Below are 12,021 nucleotides of genomic sequence, written 5' to 3' on the forward strand. Positions count from 1 at the left end.
TATATAGAATGTGGAAGACTGGCTTGAAGGGGGTGGGGAGGGGTTTGAGGGAGACACAATTTCTGCAGCTATGGGGAAGCTATCTTCCATGTTTAGGTAAAACTTTTTAGTGCTATGGCTATTTGGGTAAGGAAGCCCAATAAACTCATTGGTTTGTCCAACTAGACCTGGGTGAAATCTTTACTTTGGTCTGGAGTTGGCGCCCTATTCTGGGTGAGTAGATTTTTGTTCACATTTCCCCAGGAAAAGTTCCCACTACACTGGTGGGCAGTGGGGGTTTCCAACTCTGATACAGTAAGCACTGTGCCCAAACTCACTAACCCCAGCCAAAGAAGCTGCATGGAGATTCCATTGGAGGACACAGATTAGAAATGATCTTGGAGGGGTGGGGGCTGGAGAGATAGCTCAGTGGTTAAGAGCACTGACTGCTCTTCCAGATGGTCCTGAGTTCAATTCCCAGCAACCACATGGTGGCTCACAACCATCTATAATGTGATCTGATCATACTGTATACATAATAAATAAAATCTTATTTTTTTAAAGAAATGATCTTGGCCTTATATAGCAAATTAATAACTCAAGATTAAGTTCTAGAAAAAATTCACTTTAAAAATTAAATATGTTCTTTGACAGTTTCATACATGTATTTAGGGGTTTTCTGTTTTCTCTTCCTCCTCATCTCCACCTATTGTCTCCCTACCCCTGCTGTTCCACTCCCTCCTCCCCACAGGTCTCTTCACATTCATGCCCTTTTGTTTTATGGCCCATTGGTTTTTAACCAGCACTCTCTGTTTGGCATGGGTTTGGAGCTACACTTTGGGTCTGAATGGGCCACTTGCTTTGTACACAGTTAACTGGAGCAATGACTAACTCTCTCCCAGGATCCGTTGGTTATCAATAGCATGTGAAGGAAGGCTAGTGCCGCATTCCTGTGCTGACCCAGTGTAAGCAACCACAGCTGCTATGAGATCCTGGCTGCAAAGGCTGTGCCATGCCCTGCAGCGCTCTGCAGCTCTTCTCCCCATCTCCTGGCGCTTACAATCTTCCTGCTTCCTCTTCTGCAGTGTCCCCTGCCGAGGGCTGAGCACCCAACCGGAATCTATTCTCAGCCTCCTGAGCAGCTGTGAGTCTCCCCGTTCACTGCAAAGACAAGCTTCTCTGATTGAGGCTGTGAGCGGCGTCTATAAGTATAAACATTGATATTTAGATTGCAGGTTCTTGGGTTATTTTTTTTTTAAAACCATGTCAATTTAGCTAAACAACAAAATGAGTTCCCAGCTAGGGCCTATGACCTCCCCAGCCATGGCTTTTTGACTGGGGTTATAGTCCTAGCTCTGTTGTTTTCTTGAGATGCTTGCCTGGAGGGACTTCGTGTGAAATGCTCTGCAAATTATTTGGTGCTTTCCAAAAAGCCCAAAGAATTATCCGATAGTTTATAATTAATCATGAAGCAGTGGCAGTGCCGTGAGCTCAGTTCATTGCTGAGCTGTGAGCCCGGGGCCTCTCAAGCATATCCTGCAAAGGGGACTTCCCCAGTAGCTACTGCTGATTCAAAGAATTCCACTAGACCTAGTGAGAATTTAAAATCTTCATCTGTTATACAAACCCAGCAGAGTTCAATCCTCAAATTTTAACAGTAAGAAGAAAATAGGGAATGTCTCCAGTGGAAGACTGAGCAACAGCCATTTAGACGTGTGGCATGCAAATCCACAGATGAAGGGCACACGTTCTGTTAAGAGTCTAAACCCAGCTTCACAGAATCTAGAATTCAGGTGGCCGTTACGTCAGACCTCTTACTTTCTGCTGCTGCTGCTAGAAATTGAGTTCAGTGCTAGGAAAGTTCTCTACCTCTGAGTAGCACCCAACAAAGAGCTTAAATGTGTGTGTGTGTGTGTGTGTGTGTGTGTGTGTGTGTGTGTGTGTGTGTGTGTGTGTGTGTGTCTGTCTGTCTGTCTGTCTGTCTGTCTGTCTGTCTGTCTACACACAGCAGTCAGAAGACAACTCTAGGTAGAATTATTCTCTCCTGCCACCTTGTGGGAACTGAGAATTTAACTCCTGTTTGTGTGCTGGGTGCTCCCCTCCCCCTCCCTTTATTTATTCGCCAGCCTGTCTGTCTAGCTTGCCTCCAGGATCCTCCGGTGTTGTGGATGTTTGGGTTTGTGATATGTCAACATGTTTTTGTTTGAGCCCCGGGTGTGGGATATGGGGGCTGCTCCAGTTCGCCCACAGCTGGTAACTGCCTCAGGAGAGGGCACGTGATCTTTTGTCAGTTGGAAACTACCTCGCACAGAGGTGTGGTCTTTGCCAGTGGGAATAAATGTCAGACCCAGAGAGAAAGAGAGAGAGGGAGCAGGAAGTAGCTAAGGAAAACTATGGGCCTTCTCACCTTTAACCTGCTTTCTCTCCTACCTGATGTTGGGGTGTCGGAAGGGATTGGTGTGGAAAAGGGAGAAAGATATAAAGAACCCAAAATAAAAATAGATTAAAAAAAATATGCCAACACTCCTGTCTCCATTTCTCTTACACTAGCATTGCAGGTGTTCCCGCTCACCTCCCAGCATGCACTTGGGGGTTGGGAGTTGAACTCCAGTCCTGTGCTTGTATGGCAAGTACTTCATCCTCTGAGTCAACACCCTGTTCCTGGGATTTTATATTTTAAGTGTGAATATCTAATGAGCCCCCCTCCCCATTCCTAGGGGTCCAAATTTTACATGTGACACTTCAGAAGTGTTTTAAAAGGCCTATGCCAGCCTCCCCCCTCCCCCCCCAACAGGATATAGACACAAGTCTTCCTGAGCAGCTCCAATGAGGTTGCCATAGGATGAACCAAACAGCTTCTTCACAGAAGATGCAGAGCAACCCTGAGGGTCTGTGACAAGTTACTGAGCTTGTTAGAAAATGAATTTTTGGAGGGAGCCAGTGTCATCATGTGCACTGAGCAAGCAACTGGATGGCAGCTCACTGGAAAAACTAGGTCACCCTTGCTCTCACTGTTCTCTATAGAACTGCTTGAAAAGCAGGAAAGAGGGAGCTGGAGATATGGCTCAGTGGTTAAGGGAACTAGCTGCTCTTCCAGAGGTCCTGAGTTCAATTCCCAGCAACCACATGGTGGCTCCCAACCATCTATAATGCTATCTGATGCCCTCTTCTGCAGATAAAAACACTTATATACAATAAATAAATTTTAAAAAAGGAAAAACAGGAAAGAGGGACCAGAGAAAGAGAGATCTTAGATGTTATCTTCTGAATGGTTTTAGAGAGAAAACTCTTTCCTTTTTAAAGTATCAATCCACAAGATATTAAATGATCTGTGGCTTTTACGATGGTGCAAAAGTTTACCCATGCAATTAGACAGTAAACACTTTATTTGGAAAGGCATGTTGGCTGACTATGCGCCACTAGGCCAACGCAGGTGTTCTGAGCAGGGTTAAGGTGGAACAGGCCACCTGTGCTGTTCAGCAGGTTAACAGGTTTACAGAAGAAGATGGCTGCATCATGAATTGAAAGCATCTATGAATAAGGCCATAGGAGGGGAGATGAGACGGTAGGAGGTGAGGTAGGAGTAGAGTAACTACTGTCTAGAATAATCTATGATGCATTACAAAATAACTAGAAGTTCAATGGTCATCAGCACAAGAATAATTGATGTCTGAGGAGAGAAAATGCTTGATGAGGTCATTGCACAGTACACACCTGCTTTGAGTAAGTATCCAATAGACCGCGCTATGTGCAATTATGTATTCTACAATGTGGTCCTTTGAGCAAAGCCGCTGCCATTTCCACCAAATCAGTTGTGCCTGCTTGCAAGAGGCTCTGAAGATCTAGTCTGACGATTGTGCCAGGACAGAGAGGGAGGGTCATTGGTGCCTTCCCAGAGATGCCAGCCACTCTTCCTAACCATTTGTATTCATATTTGCCCTCACTGCCCACGGCCTCAGAGACTAGCACCTGAGGAGATGCTAGAGCATACAGGCTGGGGAAGTGAGAGGCTTCTCTTTCTGTGAGGCTCACACGCTATCATCAATGCTGTGTGAAGACTTACCAGTGCCACTGTTTTGGGGTAACCCACACTCCTTTGTTGGTAAGCCCAACAAACCCACTGATTCCCCAGGGTGAGCTTTGGTGGGTTCACACTTTGCTTTGTTGTTGGGACCTTATTAGAAACAGGCAGACATTGCTCATATCTCCCTAGAGCACAGCAGATGTGGAAACCAACAACACCTGAATAAAACATTGTAGGCATTGAACCTTTTCAAACCTACTTTATTTGGGGTTCTTTAATGCCTATACCTCCCTTCCAACCCACTTGTCTCAGATATGAGAAAACAGAGGTTAATGGGAACAGGAGAAGTAGACCTTTTCAGACTCAGTTCCTTGGAGAGATTCCACTGGCATAGTCGGCAGGATTCCAGCAGACCTGTTAAACACCAAACCAGCAATTCAGCAGAGGTGACTGCAACTGCAGCCACCGAAACCCAGACAGAGCAGCAGCCAGAACCTCTAAGTGTTCGCTGGAATAGGTCTCTCTAGGAGCGTCTTAAAGGGGAGCAATGAACAGCCAAACAATAGGAAATGATGCCAAGACCAAAAAGCTCAGCCTCTTGTTGGCAAAGACCATGCCCCTGCAAGAGGTAGTTCCTCTTCTAGTGGACACACATCACCTGTTCTCTCACAAGTCTGTTTCCAGCGGAAAAACACCACATATTCTCACATTAGTCTGTTTCACATCCCACCCTTGGGATTAAAACAAAAACATATTTACATCCACTACAAACCACTCTCGGAGAACAAAGCCACACACCTCTACGTCCAGCACAAGAGTCGAAGGGCAGTCTGAGCCACACGAAAACTTGTCTCAACAACTGTAACCACAACTGAAAACCAAAACCCCAACAAAAAACCTCAACTATTCCCCACCCCTGCCAGAGGAAAAAAAAAAATCTCAAGTCCCCAGTAAAACTACAACCAGCAAAGCGAGTCCAGGACAGCCAAGGCTACACAGAGAAACCCTGTCTTGAAAAACCAAACAACAACAACAACAACAACAAACAAACAAACAAACAAAACAACAAAAAAAACCCCTACAACCAGCTGGAAACTAGGTGAAGTCTATTAAGAGAGCGAAGTGCTGCAGGGCAGCTGCTCCCCACACCCTCTTTGCTGTCCTTCAATAATGCTGTGCGAGGCACTTCTGAGGTTTTCCCAGGACGCCTCAACATGCAACCTGGGGCCACCATGTCACAGACAAGGAAATGAGGACTCCAGAGTTAATGTGTAAGGCCTCACAGCGAGGTGGAAGATGATGGCAGTGACCAGGGCAGGAAGCAGCTTCCCCTATTGGTCACTCTGCTTTTGTTCCTGCAAGGCAAATGCTGAATGCTGTGGTGACTAGAGCCCTAGATTCAAGTTCTGTCTAAGGCGCTTAGCTCCTGGGAGATGGAGTAAAAGCATGCAGAGAACATGTCCTCCTCTCAGCTGCCCTCAGAACCGGAGGGAAAGGATAACCAGCCACAGGGGAATTTGCCAATCCCATTCCTAAACCCGGAGGATTCCAGAGTAATGCACAGCGCCTGTTGCAATAACCTACAAATTCCAGCAGAGGGCACCCCTCCCTAATAAACTAAACTGCTAAAAGCTGTTGGGAAAGCCACAGCATTTATCTTTTTTTTTTTTTTTTCCTCTTGACCTCAGTATTCTTGCCCCTCTATAAAGATAAAGTACCACCATTATGATTAAGGAAAAGTCATAACTTAGAAAGGTAGATTTTTCATGTTTTCTCTCACTTGGGAATCATAGATTTTATATAGATACATAAACACACACACACAACTTCACATATATAAACATTAAAGTAGATAAATCAAATGGCGTAATGATTATATACATATATATATATATATATATATATATTATATATATATATTATATATATATATACATATATATATATATATATGGGAATAGAAATGAGATTGGGGTAAGGAAAGGCCCCAGTGAGAAGCAAGAAAAGGGAAGGTTGTGAATACAGTCAAAGTATATAAAATACATGTGAAAATGTCTTTATGAAATGTATCACCATGAACAATGACCATGTACCAATACAAGATCAGAACAAAACTTATCAACGACGCAGGTTTATAGTGTAAAAGCATCAGGTGCCCAGTAAGAATTCTCCTTCTGAAGTTTCCCTGCCCCAACTTTTACAAGATTCCTGGAAAAACTGGCTTAAGTAAATAGTTCACAGAAGAAGTTGTAGGTGAGGGGCGGAAGGTGACGGGGATCAAGGAGCCCACTCAGGATGACACCGCTGGTGCCCAGAAACCCAGCAACACACTTTCCTCCCACTCTCACCATTGCCAGGCAACTGGGCCAGCTCTCACTTCCCTTCATGGCGAGATCAGTGTCTATAGTGCTGCTCCTTTGGGCTCCACGGTCCTCTGTAGCTGTCCCGTGATCTGTGTGGTGGAAGGACAGGCAGAGAGACACTGCCCCAGCCAGGAGCCCACTATACCGTCCCTATGGAGGGCATGAGTGGCAGAGCCCCTCCATTTCAGGCCTGTCTAACCTGCTGCCCCTCAACACATCCCAGGATGGCTATGGATGGGACCCAACATATTTATAGATGATGACATCATGTCACAAAGTCAAAAGGGTTAGACGCCTCTGGTAGACCAATAGCTCTCACCTTGGAGCTTCTTTGTCACCACCCCCATGAGGGGATGTTTGATAACGTGTGGAGGCATTTTGGTAGTCGTAAAGTTGTAGGGAATTTGGGACAGTCTGGCAGTTTCTCAGACATACAGTTACCACATGGCCAGCAATGTTACTCCTAGGTACCCATTCAAGAGATTAAAAACACGTATCTACACAAAAACTTGTACACAAATGTTCACAGTCGTAACAACCATAAAGCTGGACAAGATGATGCCCATCAGCTGATGAACAGATTAACACATTAAAATAGGTGGGTTCTACACACACAGTGGGATATTGTCTAGTGGCATGAAGAAATTACACATGTTAGAACACTGATGAGCCTTGAGCACATAAAGGAGACAAGTTCCCAAAGGTCACAAAGTATATGAATCCATTGCCATGAGATATCAAGAATAAGGAAGTCCATAGAAACAGAAAAGTAGGTTAGTGGTTGGTAGCTAGGCGCTGGTGTGAGCTGGGAACTTCCAAAGAGTGAGTATTGAGTGGACACACAGTCGTATTTGAGGATGATGAAATGTCTTGGAACTAGATAGAGTGGTACAACATTATGAATGCCACTGAAGGGAACACCTTAAAATGGTAAATTTTATGTTACACAGGTCTTATCTCAAGGGGAAAACACATGCAGCAAACAAAGCCCACTTCGGTGTTCTGTGGCGCATGCCTTTAATCCCAGCACTCAGGGAGGCAGAGGCAGGTGGATTGCTGAGTTCGAGGCCAGCCAGGTCTACAAAGCAAGTACAGGACAGCCAAGGCTATACAGAGAAAGCCTGTCATAGAAAAAAAAAAAAAAAACTACAAAAATCCAAAACCAAAACCCAAAATAGAAAACAACCAGGGACAATGTAGATCTATTAGTCTGTGAGCTTACTCAGGGGAAAACACCCTGCCGTAGACACCATGCCAGAGCTGTACTTCCGTGGCCTTGAACACTTGGCCAGGACAGGGAATGAGGGACTTCTGGAGTCTGACTGAAGCATAAACGATCAGATCCTGTGATTAAGAGCAAAGATGCAAGTTTTTGCCTGGGAGCTGAAATTTTATTGGTTTGAAAGTTTGTCTTCAGAGTGAGGTTTGTGCTTTTCTGCCATCCAAGGCCTAATGGAGACAAATTTTCTTCAGGTGTGTGGTGGGGACTGAGCTATTTAAAATGAATCTTAAGCGGAAGGATGGCCTCTGGAGAAGGGAGGGGCAGGACACTAAAGGCCACTGACACTTCAGTTACATGTACATATGGAGCCATTTATGTACCTAGTCTTTAAAAGAATGTGTACATGTGTGTTTCTGTGTTTGGGAATATGCACACACGTGTGCATATTCCCTTGGAAGCCCAAAGAGGGCATCAGATCTACCAGAGTTAGAGTTACACAAACCTGTGAGCTCCCAGACATGGGAGCTGGGAATGGATCTTAGGTCCTCTGCAAGAGCACAGTGTCTGTGTTCCTTTCTTACTGCCGTGACAAAATACCATGACCAAGGAAACAGGAAAGAAAGCATTTAATTTGGCTTATGGTTTCAGAGGGCTAGAGTCCGTGGTGATGGCACAAAGGCATGACCACAGGGACAGCTGAGTGCTCACACTTGGGTCCATAAGTAGGAAGTGGAATAGAGCGAACTTGAAACGTTGCCAGTCTTTTGCAACCTCAAAGCCCGCCCCCAGGGACACGCCTTCTCCAACAAGGCCACACCTCCTAATCCTTCCCAAACATTCCACCCCTGGGGGACCAAGTGTTCAAACACAGGAGCCTATGTGGGCCATTCTCAGTCAAACCACCACAAGCAGAATGAGCTCTTAACCTCGTTTTAAAGAAGAAAGGCCATGGGAGGTGTCGTGACCCTAGCCCTCAGTTATCTGCGAATGCACATCTAGGAGAGGGATTCTGGGAAGCAAAATACGAAATAGACTTGCCTCTAACAACTGGGCATGTATGACTTTGTTTTAACATTTGGCCTAGAATCTGTCTTGTCTTTTCTTCTTCTCTCATACATTACATTTGGACTGCAGTTTCTCCTCCCGCCCCAGTACACACCTTCCTTCCAGATTTCGTAAGGGCAGAGACCATGCTTAGTATACTTACTACTATGTATGCAGTTTTTGGGTTTTCAGTCTCTCTTGTTGATGGACAGCCTGAAGGGCAGTTGGGGTTAGTGAATACAGACAAAAGGACTGCCACCCAAGTGGTGGGCACAGGGTAAGGAAGATTCACGCGCCAACCCTGAGAATGCGGTGCTCCAGGTGCCGAGGCTGCGCTTCTCAATCCTGAAGTGGGAACCATAGGAGTCAAAAGGGGCTTCAGTGCTGAGTCGAATCACAAAGGAAAACCACAGCTCCACAAGGCCACAAGGGGCTGAGCAGAGAGAGAGAGAGAGAGAGAGAGAGAGAGAGAGAGAGAGAGAGAGAGAGAGAGAGAGAGAGAGAGAGAGAGAGGCAGGCAGCTGGAGAGGCCAGGCTGCTGAGGGTGGTTGCCTTCATAAATGACAGGCTTGGCCTTGCTGGATTTCACCCGAGGGTGGTAGGCTGCAGCGAAAGGTGAGGACATGGTCAAACACTTGCACCTGTGGAACTCCCATGCAACGGCTATGTGAAGGCTGGTTTAAGTGCAAACAGAAGCGGTTTACTGGAATAATCTTTGAGAAGAAAGGAGGAAAGCGTTGTCTTGATCAAAGGTTCGGAACCTTCCCAACGCTGTGATCCTTTAATACAGTTCCTCATGTGGTGACCCCCAACCATTAAGGTTGTTTTCATTGATGCTTCATAACTGTAATTTTGCTAGTTATGAATCATAAAATAGCTGTGTTTTCTGATAGTCTTAGGTGACCCCTGTGAAAGGCTCATTTGACTCCAAAGGGGTTGTGACCTACAGGTTGAAAGCCACTGGGTCTTGATAAACAAAAAATCATAATGGGTAAGAAGAAGAGGGGATCTGAGTGAGTGGGGAAGGAAGTTGTGTTGGGATTTGGTGACTGCCCACTACTGGGAGTGAAGCAAAAGGAGTGCTAGGTAGTGGGTGGCACCACAGGCCACAGTTTTTGAGCATGTATGTACCTGGCACTGTGCTAAGCACTATAGACCCACTGTCACTAGGGCCTTATTGTGACTCCTGAAATAGAGACCACTTTTTATGTTCATGGTATTTGATGAGGAAACTATGACTCAGAGAAGTACCTCCTTCATCAAAGGCACCTGTTAGACCATGGAGGAGCCAAGGCTTGGCCTTGGACAGTTGGACTCAAAGAGCCATGTCCTTGTCTGAAGTTGATGTTCCTCTAGGTTGTCTGTTTTCACTGGTGCTGATACTTCTTCTCCGACATGGGGAAATATTGGGAGGATGATGGCTGAGTGGCAGAGAAAGTGAAGTGCCATTGAGTTTAGGATAAGCTAAGCTGTGGCTGTTCTGTGACATCCAATGGGTGTTTACTGCCCAAGAGAGCATCTGCGAGGGAGACTTAGAAGGCACTAGCTACTCACAGGAGTCGGTTGTGGAGATTTAGCAACCGGGGAAGAGGAGACAAAGTTCAAGTCAGAACCAAGAGACACCGAAGAACCCAGTATGTCCTTTGGACATGGCCATCAGGAAGTCACTGGAAGCTTGGCGTGAGTTGGGTCTTTAATAGGCTAAAGAAAGAATGGGAGGGAGGGAGGAATGGGAGGATACAAGGGATGGGATAACCATTGAGATGTAATATGAATAAATTAATAAAATAAAATCAAAAGAAAGAACCATGACTGATGAGGGGAAATGCAACAACCCACGGGCCTTGGCTGCAGAAGGAGGGATACCACAAGAAAAGATCTGAGTCCAGAGACGTGGCTTTCTTTCCTATTGAGATGGAAGAGCTTTGTCCCTGTTACAAGGGAACAAAGTGAAGTGAGTCGGGCATGAAGGTGCACACCTGCAATTCCAGCATCTGGGAGGCTGGAGGAGGAGCATCCTAATTCAAGGAAGCCTGGGCTGTGTGAGATGATTTTGTCTTTAAGAAATAAAGCAATTAGTGGAAGGAAGGAATTTGACCCTGAGTGGGACAGAAGAATGCTATGGGTCACTGTCCCTGAAGGGGTTGGGGGTGGCGTGGCAGTCGCTCTGATGACACAGTGGACACAAGCTGGATCTTCTGTAGGTCTAGGCAGATGGGGCCACACAAGAGAGATGCAAATGTGAACACAGTGGCGAGGGTGGACAGATGGATTCCTCTCTCTAGTTATTTGGAATGTGATTTGTGAATGAAGTTTTGGAAGAGCCACCGCAAGAGAAGGGAGAGAAAGGAGCCAGTGTATGACGAGAAGGCAGGACAGCGGGCAAGAGGATGGAGGAGTTCAGAGGGGGAGAAAGATGCTGAGGTCTTTTTGAGCCTTGGGGTGCTTTGGGGTTTTCCATTAGCTGTCCAGGGAAACAGCTGGAGGTGGTTTGAGCTTGGGCTCTATATGATCTAATTTACAATTAGTCAGGATCATTGTGGCTGCTATAGAGTGTAAGACTAGAAACAAAAGATAATTTAGGATGCCAGTGTAGCCATCCAGGAAAGATGAAACTGCTTAGGAGTAGGGTCGGTCTAGTAAATAAGGTTTCCCCCTAGTTTACTCAGTAAACTATGAAAGGCATCAGATGTAAAAGGGAGCTTGGATGGACAGATAGGCGCAAGCTCATTTTACCTCTGTGCTCACTGTTACTGCTTTCAAAAGTTAGCATTCAGCAGGAAACGCAATGGTCTGCAGACTGGGAATACATAGTTCTCAACTTCACATCTGATGGGCTGGTCGCTTGCTGCACTGATAGAGAGGGGCCAGATACATTATGCCAGTTTAAGTGGGGACCTGGGCTCATGAGGGTGAACAAAAGTGAAGGAAGTAAGTTACATTTCAGAAAAGGCTTATTTTTTCATTACATTCTATTTTATGTACTGGTTGAGGCTTACAGTGATTGGATAGCATTGTATTTATGAAACATCACACCATGTATTTTTTAAGATCAACACTCATGCCAATGAACTAACCACTTCATCTCTTTGACCTTTTTATTGCAATATATTTTAGTTTGCAGTGTCTTGTCATCTGTGGACTTCCAGCTCTCCCAAGTTCATAGTGTCTGTGTTTATACATATGAGAAAATCCACCCGAGAAAATCAGACATGTAAAAAACATTGTTATAAATATTTGCCTTTTAAACAAAAGATATGCCATATATTTTTATTAAATCATAGAAAACATTTTCATACAAATTTTTCCATTTTGGGGAAACTAGAATGTTAAACATCTCAATAACAACAACAAAAAAGCTTCAAAGATACATCTCTCCTTAAGCAGAG

The sequence above is a fragment of the Acomys russatus genome, chromosome 7 (genome assembly GCF_903995435.1).
Source record: "Acomys russatus chromosome 7, mAcoRus1.1, whole genome shotgun sequence".
In the NCBI taxonomy this organism is placed as follows: Eukaryota; Metazoa; Chordata; class Mammalia; order Rodentia; family Muridae; genus Acomys; species Acomys russatus.